We start from the raw sequence: 26,891 nt of genomic DNA on the forward strand, positions 1-26,891 counted from the left end.
CACAAAGCAAAGGTTTATAGGTTGAGGGGCATAGCTGAGTTAAACGGTTGACCCCATGAGAGAGGAAATTACTTTCTGATCTGACCACCAAAAAAATTTTTAAAAAGGCATTGAACTTTGATCTTTGCCAAACTGTAGAGGTTTAAAAAACGTGTGTATATTAGTAACAGTTAAATAAAAAGTGCCCCCCTCCCTGAGCTGTATACCAAATTTAAAAAATTAAATATCTCTATGTAATTTTATCTCCTGGAACAGCATCACATTTTAGGAATATATCTAATACATTTTTTAAAATAGCTGAAAAAAGCAAACAAAAATACATAACTGGATTTATATTATACATTGTTATGATATCCATTTAAATTCTTAAGGAAAAATCAAGTATGGCAATCCACTACCAAGCTTTAGCATTTCAAGAAATTGTAATTGGATGTTATAGATGATTCCAGACCCTCATCAATTCTTGTAGAAAATGAATATTACTCAAGACAACCATTTTATCCCACCTCTGTATAATATTAACTTTTATTTGAGATGCAGGCTCAAGCTAAGATTAAAATCCCATCGTGAAGATGACAAACCCATGCAAGGGGAAGGGGCTGGGAGCAGAGCACCCTCACACCATATACTGGTATGGCTTAATATAATGTCTGCAGCTGAAAAGAGGAGAAGATGACTATATGAGAAGTCTACTCTCTGGGGAGGTGTTCGGGTTGAGGACTGGTATTACACCATACACTCGCCCCCATGTAATGCTCATACCACCCTGGGTCTGCTGGTTATTAGCTTGGTAACCATGTTCGCTTTTCATAATTATGACCAAAAGGCTTGGCAAAAACAACTTAGAAAAGATTTATCTTGGTTCATGGTTTCAGAGGTCTCAGTCCATGGTCAACTGACTCCGTTGCAGAAACACCTGGTGTAAAGAGCATAGTAGAGGAAAACTACTCAGCTCATGGCAGCTGGGGAGAGGCCAGGGAGAGATACAGTCCACACAGCTCAGTCACCAGTTTCTGCCAGCTACGCCCTAGCTGTGTATAGTTAGCACCACTTCCCAGTAAGTCCATTCAAATGCTTAATCCATCAGATGGATTAATCACCAAGGTCAGAGCCCTCACAATCCAATCCTTTCACCTCTGAACTTGGCCTAACCACGTGAGGTTTTTACAGGATCATTCCAGATTTAAGCGACAGTAGTAACATAACAAGGAAAAGATTGTGTTCATCTGGGAATCTTTGCCTGTAAGAAACAAAACAACGGAAAATTTTTTCAGGGTACTGAAATACTCCTAAGAGTCTGTTTTTTTCTGAGGATCCCATACTCAAGAATAGAAAAGCACAAAAACTCTGAAGGACTCTGTCAGTGTATTGTTCCTATTTCTCTCAGCTTCATTCTTGCCAAAAGACCAGCTCTTTTGTGCTGTCCAGAGATGCATATCACAGGTCCACTTGCCTCCAAAGTCTGACTGGCAGCTTCCTGACCCCAGTTTCAAAACTCTAGGGAAAAAGTGTCTTGATCAACCTGTGGCTGATGTCTTTGCTTTTTCTGGAGTCCATGGCCGGGCAAGGTGTGTGTGTGGAGGGTGGGAGATGGTAGAGGGGAGAGTCTTGTAGAGAAGGGACAAAAACATTCTACCCACACACATTAGCATATTGCTGTGTGTTTATTCATTAACCCCACACTGTGGGGGAGTTAATGTCTTTGACTCCAAGAAAATCTGGGTGTTGAACTTGAAAACCTCAAGCCAGACAGTAAATCAGAGGACTGTGGTTAATCTTCCCAGGTGACTCCACCCCATGAGGCTGACTGTCAGCGCTTGATGCCTCTGGAGACGCCTATCTTTGTCAGCACAGACCCTCTAAACAGCAGTGGCAACAAATGAGCCTAGAAGCTCTTGGTAAAATGCTTGCATGGTGCAGAAGCCTTCTAAGGACATTCTAATCTGAAAGCACCCTTTATCTTGAATGCCATTCTGATCAACTGCTGGAAACCAGCAATACTAAACTAAGAAAAATACGTAGGTTACTAGGTATTAATGCTTCTCCTGCATTCATTCATTCATCTGCTCAGTTGTTGATATTAATGAGGAATGAATCTTGGTCCACACACTAGGGGTGCAGAGAATATTGTACTTTTCTAAATTAACTGTTTTTTTTTTTTAATTGTAAACAAACGGGATACATGTTGTTTCTGTTTGTACATGGAGTAACAGCATACCATTTGCATATTCGTACATTTACATAGAGTAATGATGTTTGATTCATTCCGTTATTTTTTCTCTCCCCCCCACCCCTCCCCGCTTTTCCCTCTATACAGTCCCTCCTTCCTCCATTCTTGTCCCCCTCCCACCCCCCATTACGTGTCATCATCCGCTTATCAGTGAGATCATTTGTCTTTTGGATTTTTGAGATTGGCTTATCTCATTTAGCATGATATCCTCCAATTTCATCCATTTGCCTGCAAATGCCATAATTTTATCATTCTTTATGGCTGAGTAATATTCCATTGTATATATATACCACAGTTTCTTTTTCCATTCATCAATTGAAGGGCATCTGTGTTGGTTCCACAGTCTGGCTATTGTGAATTGAGCAGCTATGAACATTGATGTGACTGTATCTCTGTAGTATGCTGATTTTAAGTCCTTTGGTATAGGCCGAGGAGTGGGATAGCTGGGTCAAATGGTAGGTCCATTCCAAGTTTTCTAAGGAATCTCCACACTGCTTTCCAGAGTGGCTGCACTAATTTGCAGTCCCACCAGCAATGTATGAGTGTACCTTTTTCCCCACATCCTCGCCAACACCTATTGTTGCTTGTATTCTTGATAATCGCCATTCTAATTGGGGTGAGATGGAATCTTAGTGTAGTTTTGATTTGCATTTCTCTTATTACTAAAGATGCTGAACATTTTTTCATATGTTTGTTGATTGCTTGTAGATCATCTTCGGTGAAGTGTCTGTTCATTTCCTTAGCCCATTTGTTGATTGGGTTATTTGTATTCTTGGTGTAGAGTTTTTTGAGTTCTTTATATGTTCTGGAAATTAGTGCTCTATCTGAAGTATGAGTGGCAAAGATATTCTCCCACTCTGTAGGCTCTGTCTTCGCATTGCTGATAGTTTCCTTTGCTGAGAGAAAGCTATTTAGTTTGAATCTATCCCAGTTATTGATTCTTGCTTTTATTTCTTGTGCTATGGGAGTCCTGTTAAGGAAGTCTGATCCTAAGCCAACAAGGTGAAGATTTGGACCTATTTTTTCTTCTATCAGATGCAGGGTCTCTGGTCTGATTTCAAGGTCCTTGATCCATTGTGAGTTGAGTTTTGTGCAGGGTGAGGGATAGGGGTTTAGTTTCATTCTGTTGCATATGGATTTCCAGTTTTCCCAGCATCATTTGTTGAAGAGGCTATCTTTTCTCCATTGCATATTTTTGGCACCTTTGTCTAGTATTAGAAAATTGTATTTATTTGGGTTTGTGTCCGTGTCCTCTATTCTGTACCATTGATCTACCTGTCTATTTTGGTACCAATACCATGCTGTTTTTGTTACTATTGCTTTGTTGTATAGTTGAAGTTCTGGTATTGCGATACCCCCTGTTTCATTCTTCCTGCTAAGGATTGCTTTAGCTATTCTGGGTTTCTTATTCTTCCAGATGAATTTCATGACTGCTTGCTCTATTTCTGTAAGGTAAGTCATTGGGATTTTAATTGGAATTGCATTGAATCTGTATAGCACTTTTGGTAGTATGGCCATTTTGACAATATTGATTCTGCCTATCCAAGAACATGGGAGATCTTTCCATCTTCTAAGTCTTCCTTAATTTCTTTATTCAATGTTTTGTAGTTTTCATCATAGAGATCTTTTACCTCTTTGGTTAGATGGATGCCCAAGTTTTTTTTTTTTTTTTTTGAGGCTATTGCAAATGGAGTTGTTTTCCTCATTTCCCTTTCAGCTGTTTTGTCACTTGCATATAAAAATGCTTTAGATTTATGCGTGTTGATTTTATAGCCTACTATTTTGCTGAATTCATTGATGAGGTCTAGAAGTTTTCTGGAGGAGGTTTTTGGATCCTCTAAATATAGAATCATGTCATCCGCAAATAGTGACAGTTTAAGTTCCTCTTTTCCTATTCGTATCCCTTTAATTTCTTTAGTCTGCCTAATTGCTCTGGCTAGAGTTTCGAGGACAATGTTGAATAGAAGTGGTGAAAGAGGACATCCCTGTCTTGTTCCCATTTTTAAAGGGAATGGTTTCAGTTTTTCTCCATTAAGAATGATGTTGGCCATGGGCTTAGCATAAATAGCCTTTACAGTGTTCGGGTATGTTCCTACTATCCCATTTTTTTCTACTGTTTTGAGCATGAAAGTTTGTTGTATTTTGTTGAACGCTTTTTCTGCGTCAATTGAAATAACCATATGATTCTTATCCTTAAGTCTATTGACATGATGGATTACGTTTATTGATTTATGAATGTTGAACCATGCTTGCATTCCAGGGATGAACCCCACTTGATCGTGGTGCACAATTTTCTTAATATGTTTTTGGATATGGTTTGCCAATATTTTGTTAAGGATCTTTGCATCTATATTCATCAAGGATATTGGTCTAAAATTTTCTTTCCTTGATGTGTCTTTTCCTGGTTTGGGTATGAGGGTGATATTAGCTTCATAGAATGAGTTTGGTAGGGTACCCTCCTTTTCTATTTCCTTGAATACTTTGAGAAGTATTGGAATGAGTTCTTCTTTGAAAGTCTTGTAGAACTCGGCTGAGAATCCGTCTGGTCCTGGGCTTTTCTTGGATGGTAGATTTTTAATGGCTACTTCTATTTCATTGCTTGATATTGATCTGTTTAAATCGTGTATGTCCTCCTGGTTCAGTTTGGGAGGAGCATATGTCTCTAGAAATTTGTCAATGTCTTCGGTACTTTTTTGTTGGAATACAGATTTTCAAAGTAGCTTCTCATTATGTTCTGTATCTCAGTGGTATCTGTCGTGATATTTCCTTTTGCATTATGTATTTTAGTAATTTGAGTCTTCTCTCTTCTTTGTTAGTGTGGCTAAGGGTTTGTCTATTTTGTTTACTTTCTCAAAGAACCAACTTTTTGTTAGGTCAATTTTTTGAATAGTTTCTTTTGTTTCAATTTCATTGATTTCAGCTCTGATTTTAATTATTTCCTGTCTTCTACTACTTTTGCTGTTATTCTGTTCTTTTTCTAGGGCTTTGAACTGTAATGTTAGGTCATTTAGTTGTTGACTTTTCATTCTTTTCTGGAATGCGCTCTATACAATGAATTTTCCTCTTAGTACCACTTTCATAGTGTCCCAGAGATTTTGATATATTGTATCATTATTCTCATTGACCTCTAAGAATTTTTTAATCTCCTCCCTGATGTTTTTTGTTATCCATGTTTCATTCAGTAGCATATTATTTAGTCTCCAAGTGTTGGAGTAATTTCCCCTTTTTATTTTGTCATGGATTTCTATTCTCAGTCCATTATGATCTGATAGAACACAAGGCAGTATCTCTATTTGTTTGCATTTCCTAAGGGCTGCTTTGTGGCATAACATATGGTCTATTTTCAAGAAGGTTCCATGTGCTGCTGAGAGTATATCCGCTCGTTGATGGATGGAATATTCTAAATATGTCTATTAAGTCTAGGTTATTGATTGTGTTATTGAGTTATATGGTTTCTTTGGTTGGATTTTGTTTGGAAGATCTATCTAGTGGTGACAGTCTAGAATTATTGTGTTGTGGTCTTTGTGATTCTTGAAATTGAGAAGGATTTGTTTGATGTACAGGGATGCACCATTGTTTGGGGCATAAATATTTACTATCGTTATGTCTTCCTGATTTATGGTTCCCTTAAGCAGTATGAAATGTCCTTCTTTATCCTTTCTGACTAACTTTGGCTTGAAGTCCACTTTATCTGATATAAGGATGAATCCATATGCGTGGTAGGTTTTTTCCCATCCTTTCACCTTTAGTCTGTGGATGTCTTTTTCTATGAGATGAGTCTCTTGCAGGCAGCATATTGTTGGGTCTTTCTTTTTAATCCATTTTGCCAGTCTGTCTTTTGATTGATGAGTTTAGGCCATTAACGTTCAGGGTTATTATTGAGAAATGATTTGTATTCCCAGTCATTTGGCTTATTTTTGGTTTTTAAGTTGGCTTGGTTTCTCCTTTGAGTGCTTTTTCTCTAAGGTAGTTCCTCCCTTTGCTGACCTCCATTGTTGTTTTTCATTTCCTCCTCATGGAATATTTTGTTGAACATTCTGTAGTGCAGGCTTTCTATTTGTAAATTCTTTTAACTTTTGTTTATCATGGAAGGATTTTATTTCATCTTCAAATATGAAGGTTAGCTTTGCTGGGTATAGGATTCTTGGTTGGCAACCATGTTCTTTCAGAGCTTGAAATATGTTGGTCCAGGCCCTTCTAGCTTTGAGAGTCTGGGTTGAGAAGTCTGCTGCTCTCCGTATTGGTCTCCCCCTATATGTAATCTGATGCTTTTCTCTTGAGGCCTTCAAAATCCTATCTTTATTTTGAATGTTAGTCATTTTCATTATAATGTGCCTTGGTTTGGACCTGTTGTGATTTTGTGCATTTGGTGTTCTGTAAGCCTCTTGTATTTGATTTTCCATTTCATTCTTCAGGTTTGGGAAATTTTCTGATACTATTTCATTGAATAGGTTGTTCATTCCTTTGGTTTGTATCTCTGTGCCTTCCTCAATCCCAATAATTCTTAAATTTGGTCTTTTCATGATGTCCCATAGTTCTTGGAGATTCTGTTCATGATTTCTTACCATCTTCTCTAGGCAACTTTATTTTCAAAATTAAATATTTTGTCTTCATTGTCTGAAGTTCTGTCTTCCAAGTGGTCCAGTCTGTTGGTGATGCTTTCCATTGAGTTTTTTATTTGGTTTATTGTCTCCTTCATTTCACGGATTTCCATTTGGGTTTTTTTTGAGAATCTCTATCTCTTTTTTTGAAATGATCTTTTGCTTCCTTCAGGTGCTCTTTCAGCTTACTGGTATTATCATTCATGGCCTGCATTTGCTCTCTTATCTCATCCTTTGCTTCACGAATCATCTTAATCATGTATAATCTGAAGTCCTTTTCTGATATTTCTTCTAACATACTGTCATTGGATTCTATTACTATAGAATCTAGATTTGTTTGGATCATTTTCTTCCCTTGTTTTTTCATGTTGTTCATGTATCTTCCCCTGTAGCAGTGCAGATCTGGGGTATTGCAGATTTCCCCCTATAGGCTTATAGTGGCCCTATAGGTTTCCAAAACCCTTTCTTTAAGGGGAGATCAATATTAGCAGTGCCTAAATCAGACACTATGCAAACCTAGACCAAATAGCCCCTATGGGGACAATAACAAAATTGTCATAATAAACAAAGTGAGTTCAAATATTATCTTCGGTAAAACAAACAGGTTTGCAGTAAGGTCTGCAGTTTCTAATGGAGGACAAAGAGGATGCAGAGGGATGTAGAATGTGGCTGTTAATGGGATAAGAAAAGAATATACAGAAGTTCTAGAAAATAGAAAGGGTGAGAGTGTAATCAAGAGAAATCGGATGTTAGCATGCAAAAAAGGGAGAAAGAGACTCTGCTCTGGCTTCAAAATGTGTTGGCAAATGGGGAGCTGCAGCTCAGGGGTGGACGTGGTCAGCTGGAGGTCTTGGAGACAGGATGCAGTTGGTCCCGCAGGGGTCCTGAAGGTCCTGTGTGTTTGCTGTGGTTGTGGGATCCTGGAGGCTGGGTGCAGTCAGTCGGTCTGGGTTCCCGGTGATAGGGCACAGTTAGTTCGTTTGGGGGTTCTAGCAGCAGGGAGCAGTGAGGGCCCCGGAGGCAGGGAGTGAGGGATTCTGGAGATGGGGCTCAGTCAATCCGGCCAGGGGTCCTACAGGGCCTGGCTGTTGTCTCAAAATGGCGGCAGCCACGTGTAATCAAACCTGCAGGTACTGTAACAGTGAACTTCCAGGCAGCAGCAGACAGCTGGTGCTCCACTGGCGGTCTGCGGTCAGTTTGCTGACTGTTGTCGGATGATTGGAAGGTGAACCTCGAGCATTGGGTAATGGATAGGAGTAAGGCAGGTGATGGACAGGCGAGAGGCAGGCAAATGGCGGATGATAGACGCCTGACAGTGAGCAATCTGCTCTCAAAAAAGCATCGATATGCTGGCAGACTGCAGGTCATCACAGCAGACTCCTAAATTGACTTTTAATTTTGACTCTAACCGAATTCTCCGGGAATGCACAAAGGATTTGTCCTGGTTGTTCCTAAGACTCTTTGCCATACCAGGCCCTCTAGATGTTAGGAAAGCCCCCTGGGTCCTCTGTTCATACTGGTTCCTCCCATTTCTGGGCCATGCTTGAGGCCAGGGAGGATGCCTTGTCACATTAAGGAGTCTAAGCTCAGCATCTTGCCATTCTCCTGAGGCTCCTGGCACATCTCAAGATACAGCCAGAGAGTGTAAGTGGCTTTGTTTCTCAAAGTTCTCCACGTTTTCTTCCAAAATTATCTTACTTGGGGAATATTGTTCTTAAACTACATTTTCCTCAAGGAAGCCTCACCACAACCTCCCTGAAGCAGAGAAGTCACTCCTCTATCTACATGAAGAAAATTCCAAGAGAGAAGCATCGTTAAGAAAGCCACCTGCCTCAAAATTTACAGTAGCTCTGCAAGTCAGCTTCAGCCGGGCAGTGAGGTAGGCTCTGCTTCCTCTGTGGCCACAGTCTCCCAGGTCCAACGAAATCCAGCCACCAGGCTCACACTCAGCTCTGCTTTTTTTTCCCTGCAGTGTCTTCAGTGACTAGATTCATTGAGTTCATCCAGTTTTAGTTACTTGCCTTTTTTTTTTTTTTTTTTTTTTTTTTTGCAGTGCTAGGGATTGAACCCAGGGCCTTGTGCTTGTGAGGCAAGCACTCTACCAACGGAGCTATCTCCCCAGCCCAGTTACTTGTCTTTTGCTGTTTCAGGTGTTGCCTTTTCCACAGCACAACCAATAGGCTCAAATTATATAAATACAAACTTTTTGGAGTGGGGAGAGAAATAGGATTAAATGAAGGGGACCCAGGAGGAGGTGGCAAAGCCTGCACTCAACACTGCTACTGTTTGGGCCACCGTCATGTTATGGAGGCTCTGTGAATGCCTCTTCATCTAGAATTTCAGTGCAGGCTGTACATACAATATTTATAGAGCACAGTATGCTTGCCTCTGACAAAAGCTTGGGTTTGGGTGTGTGCTGTTACTATGGATGTTACTATGTCTAAGCCACTGAAGTACCTTGAAGGGTACTTGGGAGAAAGGAAAGCATCTGTTATTGTGTTGAGCTTGTACTGACTGATACAGTAGCTGTGGTTCCTAGCCAAAAATATTTATTTTATTATCAGAATGATATTTAAAGATACATCATTTTTTTTTATCTCAAACAGATGCTAATTAGAATAAATTTTTAAAAAATACTATCCAATATTAGAGAGTATGTGAAGGAGTGGGCATTATCATGTGCCACTGGGTAATACCCTGTAGGGCAAGTGATGATATCAGATCCTTGGATTTCCTGTACAGTGACCTGTGACTTTATCCTAGGCAAATACTTAGTGGTATTTTCAAGGATATCCATCTTGGCAATAGTAAATAAGTAGTCAGAAGGATTTATTAAAATGAATTGCTGTGGATTCATTAAAAATGAACATATAGAACAGTATTGAATGTAGAGTATTAAGCTTTCCCATCAGAATGGGAGAAACCTTGGTTTAGGCTTATAGCTCAGTGGAAGAGTGCTTGCCTAGCATGTGTGAGGCACTGGGTCTGAGTCTCAGCACCACATATAAACAAAGTCCATCGACAACTAAAACATATTAAAAAAAAAAAGTGAGAAATTGATTCCAAATAATACTATATTATTCACTTTTAATAAAATATCTGTGTACTAAATGTTTGAACATGCCATACATGCATACAAAGTGAAAGGATATGAAATAAAATGCTAACAGTGCTTATGGTTTTTACTTTCTCCCTTATTTGATTTTTCTAAACTTAAAGAACAAGCAATATTTTGAAGGAAGAAATTGTTACCTTTTTAATAATTCGATACAAATTATATTGTACCTGAATATAGTAACGCAGTATCTACCTGGAACCTAGACTTTGCTCTGTTGATCTGACACACATTAGTGTGTTTTCTTTCATCTGTTAGGCGACTGTCATTTTCCAAAAGCAGCAAAAGAATATACTGTGGCTTTTCAGATTTGGTAGCATATAGCTATTAAATAGTTCCTTACGAGTTTTTAGGGGACCAAATCCAGGCACGTGAGGGAGAGAAAGGCAGGGCAAGGTTTGCAGCCCACTCTTCCATAGTCCAGTGCTCCCTGTGTGGAGAGGAGAGGGACCAGGTTGAGGGACCCGCTTAGAGGTGTTTATTGGACTGAGTCGGGTAGATACAGGGTAAGAAAATGAGAACAAACCTTTGGGCTCTCTATTCAGAGGTCTGTATAGAGAAGTCTCTCTCTGCTTGTTTCCATTTGCTTCAATTCCCTGCAGTGGGTATCCTGTGTTGACCATTTTGAAAATTGTCCTCAGGGGTCACAAGTGGCCTGCTTCTTAGCTGAGGCCAGTGGTTGTCAGTCCCCATCTGTAGCATTCGCTTTGTTACTTACCTTTTTTGGACTTGTGTGATTCTCCATTGTCAGTCAGTCTCTTGACTTTGTAACCACTGTTCCTCCTCGATCCTTCACTGTGGCTTCTACTCATTCTTCTTTAGAACCTTCATTTAATCTTGGAGTTTCAACTATCATCATTAAGGTAAAAGTCTAGTAATCATCTTTCCCCATGGCTGCTGCGAATTTGGTCATAAAGTAGTATTTGAAATTAGAACATATTTACTTTGGTGCAAAATCTGACAGGCATTGGACACACTTAGAATTTGTCTCCGGACTCTGTGAGGAGGTTCTCAGATTATTTGTCAATGATCTATTCATTGATGGAACCAGATCCTTCTGTGATCCTCTCTACACAAGTAAAAATGATGGAATTATTAAAAAAAAAATTTAAAATTATTTTAACTGGTATATAAAACATATAAATTGATGGGGTAACGTGAAGTTTCAAAACCTGTATATGTTGTATAATGTTTGAATCAGGTCAACTGTATCTGTCTCCTGAGCTGTTACTATTTCTTTATTGTGGAATCTTTAAAAATCTTTTCTAATAAGAGTCTAAGGCACAATGACCTGCCAGTTGTAAAAGGCGTTGGCAGAGCTGATCCAGAGAATAAAATTGGTTTGTAAAAACATGAATACTCTTCATACTGAAGTGAAAAGCTTAACTTAAAATAATCAGAATAGTCTTTCCAGCTGGACAGCTATGCTCAACATCCATGAAACAGTGGCTCATACTGCTTAGGTGGTATATGAGGATTGCATTGTGTGGAGAGTGGGCATTACTATCCCATGATTCGAGATGGGCCTTGACAAAAGGGATAGAAATTGTGTATCTCTTAGGGGAATGACAGGAGCTTGGGCAGAGTATAAGAATGTATGTGCTTAGCAGATTCACAATAGCTAGATTGTGGAACCAACCTAGATGCCCTTCAACAGATGAATGGATAAAGAAACTGTGGTATGTATACACAGTGGAGTATTATTCAGTCATAAAGAAGAATAATATTATGGCATTTGCAGATAAATGGATGGAACTGGAGAATATCATGCTAAGTGAAATAAGCCAATCCCAAAAAAGCAAAGGCCAAATGTTTTCCCTGCTAAGTGGATGATGATATATTATGGCGGTGGAGGAGTGGGGGTTGAGAGAAGAATGGAGGAACTTTAGATTATGTAGAAAGAAATGGGGGGGTATGAAAAATCGTGGAATGAGACAAACATCATTACCCTATGTACGTGTATGATTACACAGATGGTCTGAATCTACATCGTATACAACCATCGAAACAAAATGATATACCCCATTTGTGTACAATGAATCAAAATAGTCTGTAAAAAAATTTAAAAATAATTTTAAAATGTGTGTGCTTTGGAAAACGGTCAGGCTCACATGACAAGGACAGAAGCTGTTTCTCAGAAATCTTTCTCGGAAATTGGAGAAACATAACATAGTGTTAGATCATGAAAGAGCTGAAAGTCAGCAGAAGAGTTTATATTTGATAAAGTTGGGGGCTGAAGCTGTAATTCAGTGGTAAAGTGCTTGCTCAGCCGGCGTGAGGCCCTGGGTTCTATCATTAGCACCACATAAAAATAAACAAAATAAAGGCATCTACAACTTCCAGAAAAAATGGGGTCTGAAAGTTACAAAATCAGAGAACTTTAGAGTTGGTGGGACTCTTTTTTTTTAATGCATTATAGTTCTCCATAATATTGGGGTTTGTTTTGATGTCATACAAACATGCAGTATAATTTGCTCCACTTCAGTCCCCAGTACTTTTTTCCTTCCTCCTGTTCCACTTCCTCTACTGACCTATTTATTTGTAATTTTTGTTCATAGGTATACAAACAAATGAAATTCACTGTGGTGCATTATATATGCTCATAGCATATTTTGGTCAGCTTCATCTCATCATTCTTCTTTTCCCGCCCCTTCTCCCTCCCCCTTAATACCCTTCCTCTGACTCACTGATATCCCTTTTATTTTCATGGATTCTCTCTCTCCTTTCCCCCTGACTTTGGTCTAGTTTTCACAAATGGAAAAAAAAAAAAAAAAAAATGACCCTTGACTCAGTCTTCTGGGTTATTTCAGTTACATGATGTGAGTTGGTGGAATCCTGCTTAGTGGGGCAGGAGAGACTAATGGTGTTGAGTATCTGCTGTGGGATCTGTGAGGCACAGGATTTTATTCTTACAGCAGCCCAAGGTATAGTTGTAGATGGACACAATACCTTTATTTTTATGTGGTGCTGAGGATCAAACTCAGTGCCTCACACATGCTAGGCAAGTGCTCTCCCTCAGCCCTGATTTCATTTTATATGTAAGAAAACTGGATTTTGAGTCGAGCAGACATAACTTGTCTAAGTGATGCAAAACGTCTGGAACAGGACTCCCGCCCAGCGGTATCTGACTTAAGAATACCATGATGATGGAGAGAAGTGAAATTGGCTCTACCCGCAGGGTGTAATGGGATGAAAACATTTGCTCTGTGAGGGAGAGTAGACAGGTCAAGGGCTCCTAAAATGTTGTAACAGGTGGGTTATGCCAGAGAATTTGGTTATAGAGAGGGCACAAGTATCAAGAACCTTCAAGGGAAAGTAGTGGACTGATCTTGGAATGGGAATGATCAAAAGAAATGATTTAAACAGTCTCGAGGTTTTAATCCCAGGGAACTTCTACTTAGTGTTTGTGATGGAGCGGTCTCAGTCTAAAATGACAGAAAAGTAAAAAATTGGGGATACACTCAGACTGATTTACATGTATATTAGCGGGCTGGGGAGATAGCTCAGTCGATAGAGTGCTTTCCTTGCAAACACAAGGCCCTGGTTCGATCCCCAGCACTGGAAAAAAAAAAAAAAAAAATGTATATTAGCAAATACACAGAGGGAGAGACTGGTAACAGAAGTGAAGGTGAAAGTCTGTGAGAGATCAAGCCCTTTTCTTTAAAACCATGATGAGTCACTACAAAAGTGAGTAACGAGCTTTTATCTAAAGCTTGCAAACTAGTGTTTGCATGATATCCTTCGTTCCCTTTTATCCTGACCTGTTCCCTCCACCCCTAACAGAGGGCTTTGATATCCAAAATGCATAGTTACCTCTAATAGATTTCCCCTTTCTTGTGGGTCTTGTACCTAAAAAGGAGCGTGACTCCCTCACATTTCCCTCAATGAGATTCTTTTTCTTTCCAGAATGATTGTCACCGTACTAGATGGACTGCTGAACTACTGAATTAATTTCACCTTCTGACCACACTAGGAAGTTGCCCATGGAGTTGAGAGATTTACTGCAGTCATTTCTGACCTTACATAATTAAGGTATGTTTTTTTTTTACCCTGTAACTGTCATGAAGTTGCCATGTTTGTCTCTTTTAACTTTGCTCTTTTAGAAACATGAATCTATTCTCTTTCCCTACCTTTTATGGTCTAATACTCCATTCAGAGTGATCTTAATCTGCAGATGTGGAAGTGCAGAAAAGACTTTTTTAGGATGAAATATGAGCAGACTGTTTGACTCTGAAAAATAAAATGAAATGTATTACTCAGATTAAATCAGTGAAAGTACTCATTTCCATAAGCACAATATTCATAGGCTGGATTATACTAGAAAAACTTCACAGATCAAAAGGAGTATTTATTAAAGCTACTTAGAAAATATGGAGATCCTTACACATTAATGTATTGCTGACTTTTTTGAAGTAAAGAAAATCTAAAATCTACCAAGAGTTTAAAAGAGAATGATGTGCTATTCCATATCCAGAGATAATCAGTGTTAAAATTTCACTGCATGTTTTCCTAGATTTTGGGATGTGGGTGTGTGGGTGTTAATTTGCTAGATTTTTGCAAATGATTAACATTATATGTTTCTATGCCAGGCTCTGCACCAAGCACTTTATGTGTGTTACTTTATAAATTCTCCCAACCCATGAGGTTGGTACTTTTATTCCCATTTGCATGTAAGAAAGTTGAGATTCAGAAATGCACTGACTTCTCCATGCTCACACAGCTGACACATTGGCTCTGAACTTGACCTAGTCAGATACCAAAGCCCATTCTGTGGCCTTTTCCACACTCCTCTTCTCCTTAATGCCTGCTCCTTTTTTCTATAACATCATGTTATGTGACTGCTTAATGTTCAGTTATATAGGCACACATTAGTTTCTCTGTCCTTTTCTTTAATATATTTTTTAGATGTTGATAGACCTTTATTTATTCATTCATTTATTTATATGTGGTGCTGACAATCAAACCCAGTGCCTCACACATTAGGCAAGTGCTCTACCACTGAGCCACAACCCCAGCCCCTCTCTATCCTTTTTGTTGGACATTTATTTACACTGTTTCTCTTTACTTACTTGTAGAAACAAGGTTGCCAAGAGCATTCATTGTACACCATTCATGATAATTTTCCTAGGATACAGTGCTACCTCGAGCACATTGCCCTGTCAGCAGGAATCTAGCACTTAGAATTTGATGTACTCTGCTATTTGTTTTCTTCAAAGATCACATGAGTGTATTTTCTCAGCAACAGTATACAGATACACCTCAGCCACATAATGATGTCAGTTTTTTAAAGAGACCAGGTGTTCCTGTTCAGGCCTATGTTAACTCTAGCCTCCAGGACTTGAGAGGCCACAGCCTCCTTTTACTGGTCTGTCTCCCCATCTAGAGCTCATTTTTCCCTGTGCAAGTGGGGGGTGGGTAAGGGTGTAGGCTTTAAAGTAGACACTTGGGTTCAAATCAGGGCTGTGCTGCTCCACCTCATTTTCTTCATCATTAAGATGAAAACAATAAAACCTCTTGTAAATTACTTGACTCTTGTACCTGCTCAGTAATTGTTGGCTGCTTCTATTGTCTTCCAAAGTCCATGCTCATATAATTAAAAAACCAAAGGTAATATTTGCTTTGAATGAAATATGATTATTACCAAATTAGTAACTCAGAAGAAACTAAAGTGCTGACTCTGTAGTATTGTTACTCTTACCGTGTGACCAGCCTGCAGGTGACAGATAACCATCCTCGCCTCACATGATGCAGAGACGTCAAGGATGATGAAAAGAGTAGTGGCAGGAGTAAGTAGGGTGTTCAAGAGCTTTATGGCTCGCGGTGCACTTTCTCACAAGTGATTTCATTTGATCCTCACAACATACCTTTGAGGAGGGTGGAACAGATGTCATTAACCTGGTTTTACAGAGGAGGAAATTGACCTGGAGAGCTTAAGTGGCTTGCTTACGGAAGGTCACGGAAATGGTGAGCGGCAGAACAGGAGTGTACGGTCAGCTCTCTGACAGCGAGTCCTCACCTGTGATGCTTTGTGCAACAACAATAAACTGCAGAGTGGTAGATGGATATCCAGGGCTAGAGAATCAAGGGATAAAAAGGAGCAAAGGGAGATGTCACCCGGGAGGCAGCAGCAGGGTTGGGACAAGGAGACTTGGCTACATTAAAAGGGAGGGACCCAGTGGGGACAAAAGGGGAAGAAGTCATACAGAAAGGGGAAACATTGTGGGGGGACAGGACTTCAGTGCCCACAGGGCTAAGGAGAGGATCAAAGGATCTTCAAAGGGGGCTTCATTTTTAAAATTGACACACAGCTGGGCGTGGCGGCACTTGCCTGTAATTCCAGTAGCTCAGGAGGCTGAGGCAGGAGGATCGTGAGTTCACAGCCAGCCTCAGCATCTGCGAGGTGCTAAGCAACTCAGTGAGACCTTGTTTCTAAATAAAATACAAAATAGGACTGGGGATGTGGCTCAGGGGTTGAATGCCCCGAGTTCAACCCCTGTTACCCTGTCCCCCCCCCAAAAAATGACACACAAACTTACATACTTGTGGAATATGGTGACATTTCAATCTATATAAATATAATGTGTGATGATTGAACCAGGATAATTGATAGGCCTGTAACTTCAAATATTTATTATTTCTTTTTTTTTTTTTTTTTTTTTTTTGGCTGCCAGGGATTGAACCCAGGGACGCTTAAACAGTAAGCCACATCCCCAGTCCTTTTTGCATTTTATTTTGCGACAGAGTCTCACTAAGTTACTTAGGGCCTCACTAAATTGCCCAGGCTGGCTATGAACTTGGATCCTCCTGCCCCAGCCTTCTGAGTCGCTGGGATTATAGGTGTGTGCCACTGCGCCCAACTCATTTATCATTTGTTTATCACTCAAAATACATTTTTAAAAGAAATATATATGTGTGTGTGTGTGTGTGTGTGTGTGTGTGTGTACATATATGTATATATGTGTATATATATATATACACACACTATATATATATTAGTTGTCAGTGGACCTTTATTTTATTCATTTATTTATGTGCAGTGCTGAGAATCGAACCCAGTGCCTCACTCCTGCTAGGCAAGTGCTCTACCACTGAGCCACAACCCCAGCCCTGAAAACCCATTTTTGAGAGAAGAGGGATGCTTCTTCTAAGCCAAGAGGGAAGGAAGAGATGGAGGATCTAGACTCAGGTGCTCTGAAGTAGAAGAGAACATTTCAAAGGCTAAAGCCTGATGGCCACCTAAGTCATACTCCTGAATGAAGAAAGTATCTGTGGTGAATAGGAGTGGTAGGTTTGGGGTGTTAGATTGGAGAACAGGGAACTATTTGGAATATCTGTTGTGGGAAGTGGGCCAGGAAATGTAAAATAGCTGTCAAAGGGCTCTGCTGTACAGGAGGTAGGATCCATAAAACTCTGGACTCACACTCTGCAGATTCTGTGACCCAGTAGCTTCATTTTAGGGGTGCTGAGGATGTGCTTGCTAGATGTTTCCAGTTGTCAGGATGTTTCTTCATGAGCTCTGCTTGAGAGAGGCATAGGATCAGTTTTAGGAAAGCAGAATTCTCTAGTTGCCTAATGAATGAGAAGAAGTGACATTCTATAACACAGTTGGCATGTGTGTGCATTTGCACACATGCTAGGGATTGAACCCAGGACTTTGTGCATGCTAGGCCAAGTGTCCTTCCACTGGGCTGCATCCCCAGGCCCACAAAACTCCTCTCATTTCCAAACATCAAGGCAGCTGTCAGGCTATGCACCTGTCCTGGGGTAGGTTTTGCCCAGGAGTTAATGGTTGTCACTGTGGTTGGTGACAATACATGCACCTGCTTGGGTGAAAGCATGGTTTCATAGTCAGTGGAGAAACAAGGAGTAATAGCCCTCAGTGTTTGTTTCTAATAGCCTTTATTGAAGCTGTGGTTTATAGTCAGGTTGGCAAAGTAAAAAGATGGTAGCAGTTTCCCGAGTAGTGAAATGAGTCAAACTCAGCAGATGCTTCCTAAATCCCTTCTACCTTTACCACTTTATGATTCAACTCCAGTGTTCACTTAGCCTCCTCTCCATCATTGCCTTTACTAGGTAGTTTAGTATACCTTTATTTCATAATTTAGATACACGTTTTGCTTAGAGACTTTGCTTATTATAACAATGTATACCAACAGTAGAAAATTAAAGATATATTGAGAAATAAAAGACCTATTAAAAATGAGTGAAAGATGGTGGAATGAGGCAGACATCATTACCCTATGTACGTGTATGATTATACTAATGGTGTGAATCTACATCCTGTACACCATAGAAACAAAAAGATGTATCTCGTTTGTGTACAATGAATAAAAATAGTCTATAAAAATAATTTTTAAAAAATGAGTAATTATGCCACCATCAAATCACCTGTTAACACCCTTCCAGAGATTTTTCTGCATGTGTGTGCTTAAATAAGATTTTTAAATACAAAATATATAATGTGCTTTTCTCAACTGACAAATTACAAACCTCTCTCAACATTAGTAGTTACTAGTGTGTAATTATTAAAAGTGGTTGAAATTTTTGTTTTAGGAATGTAGTGTATTTAAATAACTCTTTGGACATGTGTATTAATGAATATCCTTCTAATTACTTTTGAGGATATTCTTAAATTTTTCCTTACATAATCAGGAAAGAGGTTTTAATATAGATAACTTGGAAGTTTAAATCAACTTACAGTCCTCCCAACAATATACAAGCGGTCTCTTTTCCCATTCCCTTCTTAACATTTGATGATGGGATTTTTAAAAGAATACCTTAAGGAGTTTTCTGGACAGATGGACTCTTTTCATATGCCATTTATAGTTCTTCTGCAGTGAATTTTCTGCTCATGCCCTTTGCCCATTTCTCCATTAGGGGTGTTTGCTCTTTTTGTTTCTAATTTACAAGAGTGTTTTTATTTAAAAATATCTTTTAAAAACATTATTTATTCTTTGGCCTTGAATCATGTAGAGTGTTTTTGAATATCTGCAAATTTTAAATTTCAGACAGTCAAGTCTTTTCCTTTGATTCCTGTGTAGATTAACTAGGAAGCAAAAGGCCTCAGAACCTGCACCCCAGCATCTCTCTTCACACAGCAGAGTATCTTTTGAGGTATGATGGCCTCTTGGCATACCCCTGCCTGCGCCTGGTCCTGACATTCTCACCATGGCCAAAAGGCCTAGTGTGATCTAGCCAAGTCTGCTATCCAACTTCACCTCTTGTCCCTCACTCTTGAACACCCTGATGCCGTTCCCTGGCCTCCCCTCAGCCTCTTTCCTGCCCTAAGATTCTGCAGGTGCTCTTTGGTTGGAACATGTAGGTGCATGTATATCCACACCCACTGGTGCTCTCACACATTTCTTGGAGCTCACTCCTCAGGCAGTTCTGGAGTGAGGACTCCGGAGTATGTTGCTTCCCAATTTGCTAGCCTTGTGCCCTTGAGCAAATTACTTTACCTCTTCTTCACCTGTAAAATTGGAATCATCATCATTATGGTAGCTATCTCAGAATTGTTGGGAGGATTAAGTAGGTTAATTCACTCAGATCTCTTGGAAAACTACCCAGTACACACAAGTGCACGTTAGCACTTAGCTGTTGTCACGTTTGACATCTTGCGGGCTGCAGCGTAAATCTGACCTCAGAGTGCCCTCCTGGCCAACTCTAGTCATTCGCGGTGATATTCTCTGTTATGATCTTGTCTTTTCTCCTGCTCCCCACTCTGGCCTGTAACTCCAGAGCAGCAGGAAACATGCCCACGGTGAGCCTCCTGTGCTCAGCACTGACAGAATGAATGAATCAGTAGCCCATCCCCTCTGAAGACTCCATGGCAATTGACCTAGGTTTTCTTGTTGCAGCTGATGATTTTGACATTCTTAAGCATTTCATCTGTATGAACCTTAACTAGAGATGAAATTTGAGATAAGAATCAAAATTGATCCCCACCCCCCCAAATGAGTAGTTGGTAGCAGTTTTTGTATTTCTTTTAAAAGAGCCCGAACTGAAGTTACATCCTTGGACTGTGATTTTGATTTTTGGGGTTTTTTTGTTTTGTTTTTCTCTCCCTGTGTAGTCCTCTATGCAAAAGGTAAATGCAGAAGCTGTTCATAGACTTGAGTCAAACTGCTCCTGAACATGCTGGTGCAGTGCCAGGAAAGATAATTCTGGGGTCATCTGCGAGGGCCTACCTTCTAAGAGGAAGGAAAACGATGTCACTGACTTAGGGGCTTGTACCATTAGTTCAGTGTCCAATGCTGCTAAACCTGTTAGATATTTTAGAATTTTGTTTTAGATAATTCTGCCTGACATTAAAAAAAAAAAAAAAAAAAATCATTGAAATTGAGAAACTTCAACATGCCAATGACTAAAGGATTTTCCCTAAACTGCCTTTGTCTCTAGATGTGGGACAAAATGATTGGCAAACCATGTGTTCCCTTTTTTTTTTTTTTTGGTTTGGAAAGTATTGCTCGTGATTCTTTTCTGTGTTTTAACTCTTTTAAAATTAAAATTAATGACAAAAGTAATACAGTCACATATTCAAATAGTAAAACAAGTATACGGGGGAGGAAAGAAACCCAAACTAAAAAACTCTTGCATCTCATCTTCTTACAGCTCCCTCAGCATTACCGCTGCTGAGTTTATTGCGTCCCCTGCCAGACCTTGCTTCATGTTTGTTGGATGTGGAGGAACTCTACATACACACTCCTTTTCATGTACTTGATGGATTTTTGAGCAGTGTCATAAGCCCACTTTCTTATACACATCAATGGGCTGCTTTGGAAACACTCGAAGCCTTTGTTTCTTGGCTGGCAGAAGTCACCATTTCATGTTTTCCCAGGGCTTTGAAACACCAAGCCCTGTTTAGTTTCTGCGACTCATTGGATACTGTCTTCCAGAGGGCCGAGGCTTGGGCATATTTTGGAATGTGGCATAATCTGTTTCTGTCTCACTGCAGAGGAAGAAGTGGGGACTTGGATGGGAAGCCAGGGAGTGGGAGAGGAGTGAATTCTTCTAAGTTCATGAGGGCAAACATTTAGCTACAGTGTTCTCCCTGGGTTATAACAAGTAGTTTGATTTCCTAGGAGATGGAATGGGAGATGGGGTGTTGTCAGGTTATAAAATGATTCATACCTGTGCCTCTTATGATTTTCTTCTGCTTTTCTTGCCCCATGAGAAGTTTGGGGTGGATGAGGATAGAGCAGGAAGTGACTCTCTGGTCGTGCCCTTCACACTGGCTTTAGAAAGTGTGCAGTTGACTGCCCTGGGCTCTGATGTATGGCACTGCAGCCCAGGGAACTATAAGGTTGACTGTAAGTGATGGGGGCTGTGGGTTTATGCAGAATTGCACTTGTTGGGTTTTTCACAGTGCCCATCTTATTACACTTGAGAGGCAAGTTTCATTGCATAAGGGGACAATTTATGGCAATGAGCTTATCTCCTTGTTTTAGCTCTTTATGTTTTTCTGCCCCTTAATAAAATGTGAAGTCACAAAGCAATTAAATAGTAGTGTAGTTTTCAGGCAGGAGGTGGAGAAAGGCTAACTAGGGGGAAAAAGCTAACATGATTGACAGAGGCTGGCTGGAGATTTACATTGAGAATAACTCGTTCTTCAAAACTTTTTTCATTTTCTGGTGGGAATTATGGGGTAAATCATCGACCAGGAGGATGGATGATTAAAAATGTAGGAGTTATGATTTCTTTTTGACTTTGTAAGTCTCTAAATCCTCCACCTTAACATAGAGTTCTTCAGTATGGGAACCAGACCTTCCAAAGATTAAAATAAGCCAGAAATACTCTGAAACTTTAAATTGCTAATAAGCTCAAGGTTGTTTGGTTTTTGTAAAATATCCTGAAATATGATAGAGAATTCATAATTTTTTTCCATTCCCTAATCTCAGATCCACAACTATAGACATTTTTTGAATGTCCATAGTTTTTGAATGTTCACAAATGTTGAACGGGGGTTTCAACTGTTTCTAGAATTCCCAAAAATAGCATTAATTTTTTTTTGAGGAGCTGGAGATTGAACCAGGTTTAGTGCATTCCAGGTGAGTACTCTATCACTGAGCATTGTCTCTAGTAATTTTTAATAATAACACTTAAATGAGGAAAACTTTTTAAAAACTGAACATAAAAACTGGAGAGTGCACATTCCCTGACCTTCATCTTCTATTTTTCTGTGACATTTAATTAAATCCCTTATGATTTAGCCACTTCTTCTTATTGTTGACCTATTCCAATCAAAGGAATTGAAAAGATGAAAAAGTGTTCACGTCATCTTTTCTTATTACAGAAACAATTGGATTTTAAGGTGATTGGAAAAGCTGCCCTCTGAAGTTGAAGTTATCTTGTTTTGCAATGATCCCATTGAAATAACCAAAACAAATTAAAATTTGATCGTTGGTACCTGTTGAGAAAGGGGGTTAACTAAGAGTTAAATTCTGTGACTCAGGGAAGAAAAAAAAAAAAGGCTCAGAGGAAATGTTTTAGTGGTGTGATTTCTACTGGGAGGTCTAATGCCTTTGCAGGCCCTCCCCAGCCCCCAGCTCCAACAAGCCGGCAGAACTACAGTCCCAGGAATAAGCTGCAGCATCTGCATGGCTCTTCAATGTGTGTTTCTGGACAAGGTACTCTTTTTTTTTTTTTTTCTCAACTCTTGTTTATTATAGTATAGTGACAATTGATAAAGTAAATAATGACAATACCTATGTAATAAGTACTCTGTGAATTTTAGGGAATATTTTATTGCATTCATATGAAAGACATACGAGACTGAACAAACCAAACCAAAAATCTATGTACCGATTAGCATATATAATAAAATCCCACTTATGTAGAAACATAAAAGCTGTACACATGTGTAAGGAACACCGACCATGTATTTGCTGTATGACATCAGACTCACTTTCTGGAAGAATCTGACTTTGTGTGGGTCTGGGTGACAGCAGGCCTATGCCCCAAGGTAGATACACTCACTCTCTGGGCTTCTGGTGCTCCGAGTGGAAGTGCATGTCCTTGGTTGGACAAGGTACTCTTGAGAAGACTTAGGATAAGAGAATAGGGGAAACAGTGACTTCCAGAGCTTGATGAAAGGGTGACAAGCAGCTTTTATAGCAAACCACTGAGTATTTCCTGAGTTCTCACCCATGGTCTTGTGCACAGGCTCTGGAAGCAGCCAGGTTTCAGTTTTTTCACCTGCAGAGGAGAGCGCCAGACCTCCTTGAATATGCATCTCTGTAGATTTGGCTCCAACAGAGAAGAAACAAAAGGCACCACTGAACCATGAACTGAGCTAGGTTGTCTTTCCTCAGGCACTATCATTTTGCTGCCATGGGCCCAGTGATGATTGACAATCCCCAGTTTTGAGTATGTCCTTTTTTCCTGACAACAGTCCTTCACCCAGAATGCCTGTAACTAGATGCAGAAGATGCTCATCCACCTGTTGTCCCTGCCCCATCATTTTGTTGTCAAGTAACAGCAGAGAATTGGTACTTTGTTCTTGTCTATAGACTTTTTTTTGGGGGGGTAGCAGGATACTAGGGATGAACTTCACAGGCACTTGACCACACCCCCAGCCCTATTTTGTATTTTACTTAGAGACAGGGTCTCCCTGAGTTGCTTAGCACCTCACTTTTGCTGAGTCTGGCTTTGAATTGAAGATCCTCCTGTCTCAGCCTCCTGAACTGTGCCCAGTGTCCATAGATTTTAAAAAACTTTTAGTAAGTTGAAATTTGTGTAACATAAAAACCATGTAAAAATTTAAGATTCTGTGGCATATTCACAACATCCTGCAGCTGCCACCTCTGACTAGTTTCAAAGCATTTTCAACACCATAAAAGGAAACCCGTACCCATTAAGTAGTAACCCCCTGTTCCCTCTTCTCCTAGCCCCAGACAATCATTAATCTGCTTTTATTTTCTATGAATTTGTCAGTTTGGGATATTGCATGTAAATTACTTATAATATTTGATCTTTTGTGCCCAACCTCATTCACCTGTTGTTTTTAAGGTTTATCTATATTGTAGCATCAACCTTTTTTTTGGAGGGGGGGCTGGATAATATCCATTATATGGTCATACCACAGTTTGTTCATTTATTTAATGGACATTTGGGGTTTTTTTTTCCCCCACCTTTGACTATTATGACTAATCAATGTTTGGCATTTGTATCCTTGTTTTCAGTTTTTGGTATATATCTAAAGGTGTGCAGAGTCATTGATAATTCTATTTAGCTTCTTGAAAAACTGGCACGCTTTTCCATAGCAGTCAAATAATTTTCATTCTTACCAGCAATCATAGGAATGTGCAATTGCTGTATATCCTTGCCAAGACTTATTTTCCTTTTCAAAAAATCTTGTTATAAACAATGTTGTAGCTATTCAGTAGTATTTCATTGTGGTTTTAATTTGTATTTCTCTAGTGACTAATAATTATTGACCATGTTTTCAAGAGCTTATTAACTATTTGCATAGTTTCTTTGGAGAACTGTCCAAGGTCTGTGCCCATTTTTACATTGGATTGTTTGCCTTTTTCTGGTTGAGTTGTAATAGTTACGTTCTGGATACTAGCCTCTTAACAGGTGATTTGCAAATATTTTCTCCCATTTTTAAGGTTTTCTTTTTCTTTCTTTTTTGATGACCTGTGATGCACAAAAATTTTTTATTTTGATGAAGTTCAAGTGATAAATTTTCTTTTGTTGCTCATTATTTTGATGTCATTGCCAAAAGTTATGAAAATTTATCAGTTTCCTTCTAAGCATGTTATGCTTTTATAGCTTACCCTTAAGTCATTAATTTCAAGCTAATTTTTCATAGTCTGTGAGGGATAGGTTCAACTTCAACTTTCATTTGTTGATTTCAAGCTTTCCCAGCACCATTTGTTAAAGATGCTGTTTTTCCTCATTAAATGGCTTTTGTACCTTAGTTTATAACCACTTGACAATATATTTAAGAATTTATTTCTGGACATTCTATTCTGTTGGTCCATTGGTCTGTTCTATGCCAGTGCCAAGTTGTTTTCATCACTGTAAATTTGTAGTAAGTTTTGATATTTGCAAGTGTAAGTACTTCACTTTGCTTTTTTTTTTTTTTTTTTCTTCTGGTCTTGCTTTGACTATTTGGATCTCTTGCAGTTCCATGGGAATTAAAGGATCAGTTTTGCTATTTCTATGAAAAGGGCCATTAGATTTGGATAGGGAATGCATTGAGTGTGCAGATGATTGGAATAGTGTTGCCATCTTCACAATATTAAGACTTCCAATTTATGAACATGGGCTATTTTTCTATTATTTAGGTCTTACTTAATTTCTATCCACAATGATTTGTTATTTTCAGGAACAAGTCTTTATTCTCCATGAAATTCTTTCTTAGGTATTTCTTAAATCATAAATGAAATTGTTTTCTTGATTTTTCTTTTCAGATTGTTCATGCCTGGTGGGTAGAAATACAACTGCCTACAATTTTCATTTTCTAAAAAATAATTGCAGTGTCTGGGAGTGTAGTTGAGTGGTAGACATGTGTGAGGCCCTGGGTTTGACCCCCAGAACCACATGCACACACAAAATAGTAGTGGTAATAATAATAATTTCTATTGGTTATTTTAAAAATTGGGGTAAGAACTTTGCTATTCTTCCAAACATTCTTTGGAATGACCCCTGTTAGGTTTGATATATATCCTTCCATGTATTTTTTGTCATTCTTCATTAGTGCATCTAGACTTATTTCTCTTAAATGCTACAGAATACAGCCTATTGTGCAGAGGTACTCTGCTTTAAGGGTTTTATTTTAATGAACATTTAGTATTTTCATTTTTTTCTATTATAAACAATGGAATAATTTAATCTTATTTCAGTGTATACCTGTGTGAATATATCCTTAAGGTGTAGTAAGAATACCTGAGGTAAAAAGTGCACACATCACTTTTCAGTTTTTTTCCACGGGGTGGAGGTATAACTCAATGGTCGAGCATTTGCCTAGCATATGGGTTCAATCCCCAATACCACATACACTAAACAAAACAACCCCGGTTTTAGAATATACATAACATAAAATTAACTAGTTTAACCATTTTTCTGTGTACAGTTCAGTAACATTAAGTACGTTCACACTGACATGCAGCTGATCTCAGAACTCTATCATACTGAAAAAAAAAAAAAAAAAAAAAAAGTCCTATACTTCTTAACTCCTTATTCCCTTCTCTATGGCAACCATTCTGCTTTCTGTTCCTATGGTTCTGACTACTACAGGTACCCACGTAACTAGAATCATACAATATTTACCTTTTTGTGACTGGCTTACTTTACTTTGCACAAAGGCTCCAAGGTTCATCCATGTTGTAACTTGTCAGAATTTCTTTCCTTTTTAAGGCTCAATAATAGTTCATGGTAGCATGTATTACCTTTTGATGAACAGTAAGAATTTTTTCCCCTTGCCTTTTTAAAGTGCCCTGTTTACTTGTAGTCATAAATGCTACCCACTATTATCTTAAGAGCATTGCACTGAGTCCTTAAGTACTTGGGGAAAAAAAAGGAGAAAAGGAAGGTGTGCCTAACTCTTTATTCCCTTGCAGTGTGGTAACATATATAATAATCTAAGTAGAATGTACTCAGTGAAATCCTTTGGGGCATGTGGAGAAGCTGTGCAAACAGGGTGTTTTTAAAGGCAGTGTTGGTCCAACTTCATATTGTTAGGTGAGGAAGCAACTGTTCGCATGTATGTGCTTCTTGGGCTCCTCGTCTTTCTTGCCTTTCATACACTCCATACGACTCCTAACACGTCTTTCATGATCCCTCCACCCATTGCTGGCAGTCACTCTTAAATAGTTCTAGATTTTATGCCAACAAATCTTTTGCTTGTTGACAGATTCTGTGAGTACCAAGTGTTCCCTTCACTGGCACCGTCTAAGAAAGACCAGATTGGGATGTGTCTGTATGTTTGAAGGTAAACTTC

The 26,891-nt window shown here is 39.1% G+C and overlaps 1 protein-coding gene across 4 annotated transcripts in view; it reads left to right on the forward strand.

Annotated features, from left to right (window-relative positions):
• The window catches only part of KANK1 (KN motif and ankyrin repeat domains 1), a 205,286-nt gene that overhangs the window by 64,123 nt on the left and 114,272 nt on the right, over positions 1-26,891 (forward strand). For all 4 annotated transcript variants that reach the window (XM_079112018.1, XM_079112023.1, XM_079112019.1 and 1 more), the window contains exon 2: positions 13,853-13,978. The gene's annotated coding sequence lies outside the window, so the exon portion shown is untranslated. The remainder of the gene's footprint in view (positions 1-13,852; positions 13,979-26,891) is intronic.

This window comes from Sciurus vulgaris (genome assembly GCF_902686455.1).
Source record: "Sciurus vulgaris genome assembly, chromosome: 15".
NCBI classification, from domain to species: Eukaryota; Metazoa; Chordata; class Mammalia; order Rodentia; family Sciuridae; genus Sciurus; species Sciurus vulgaris.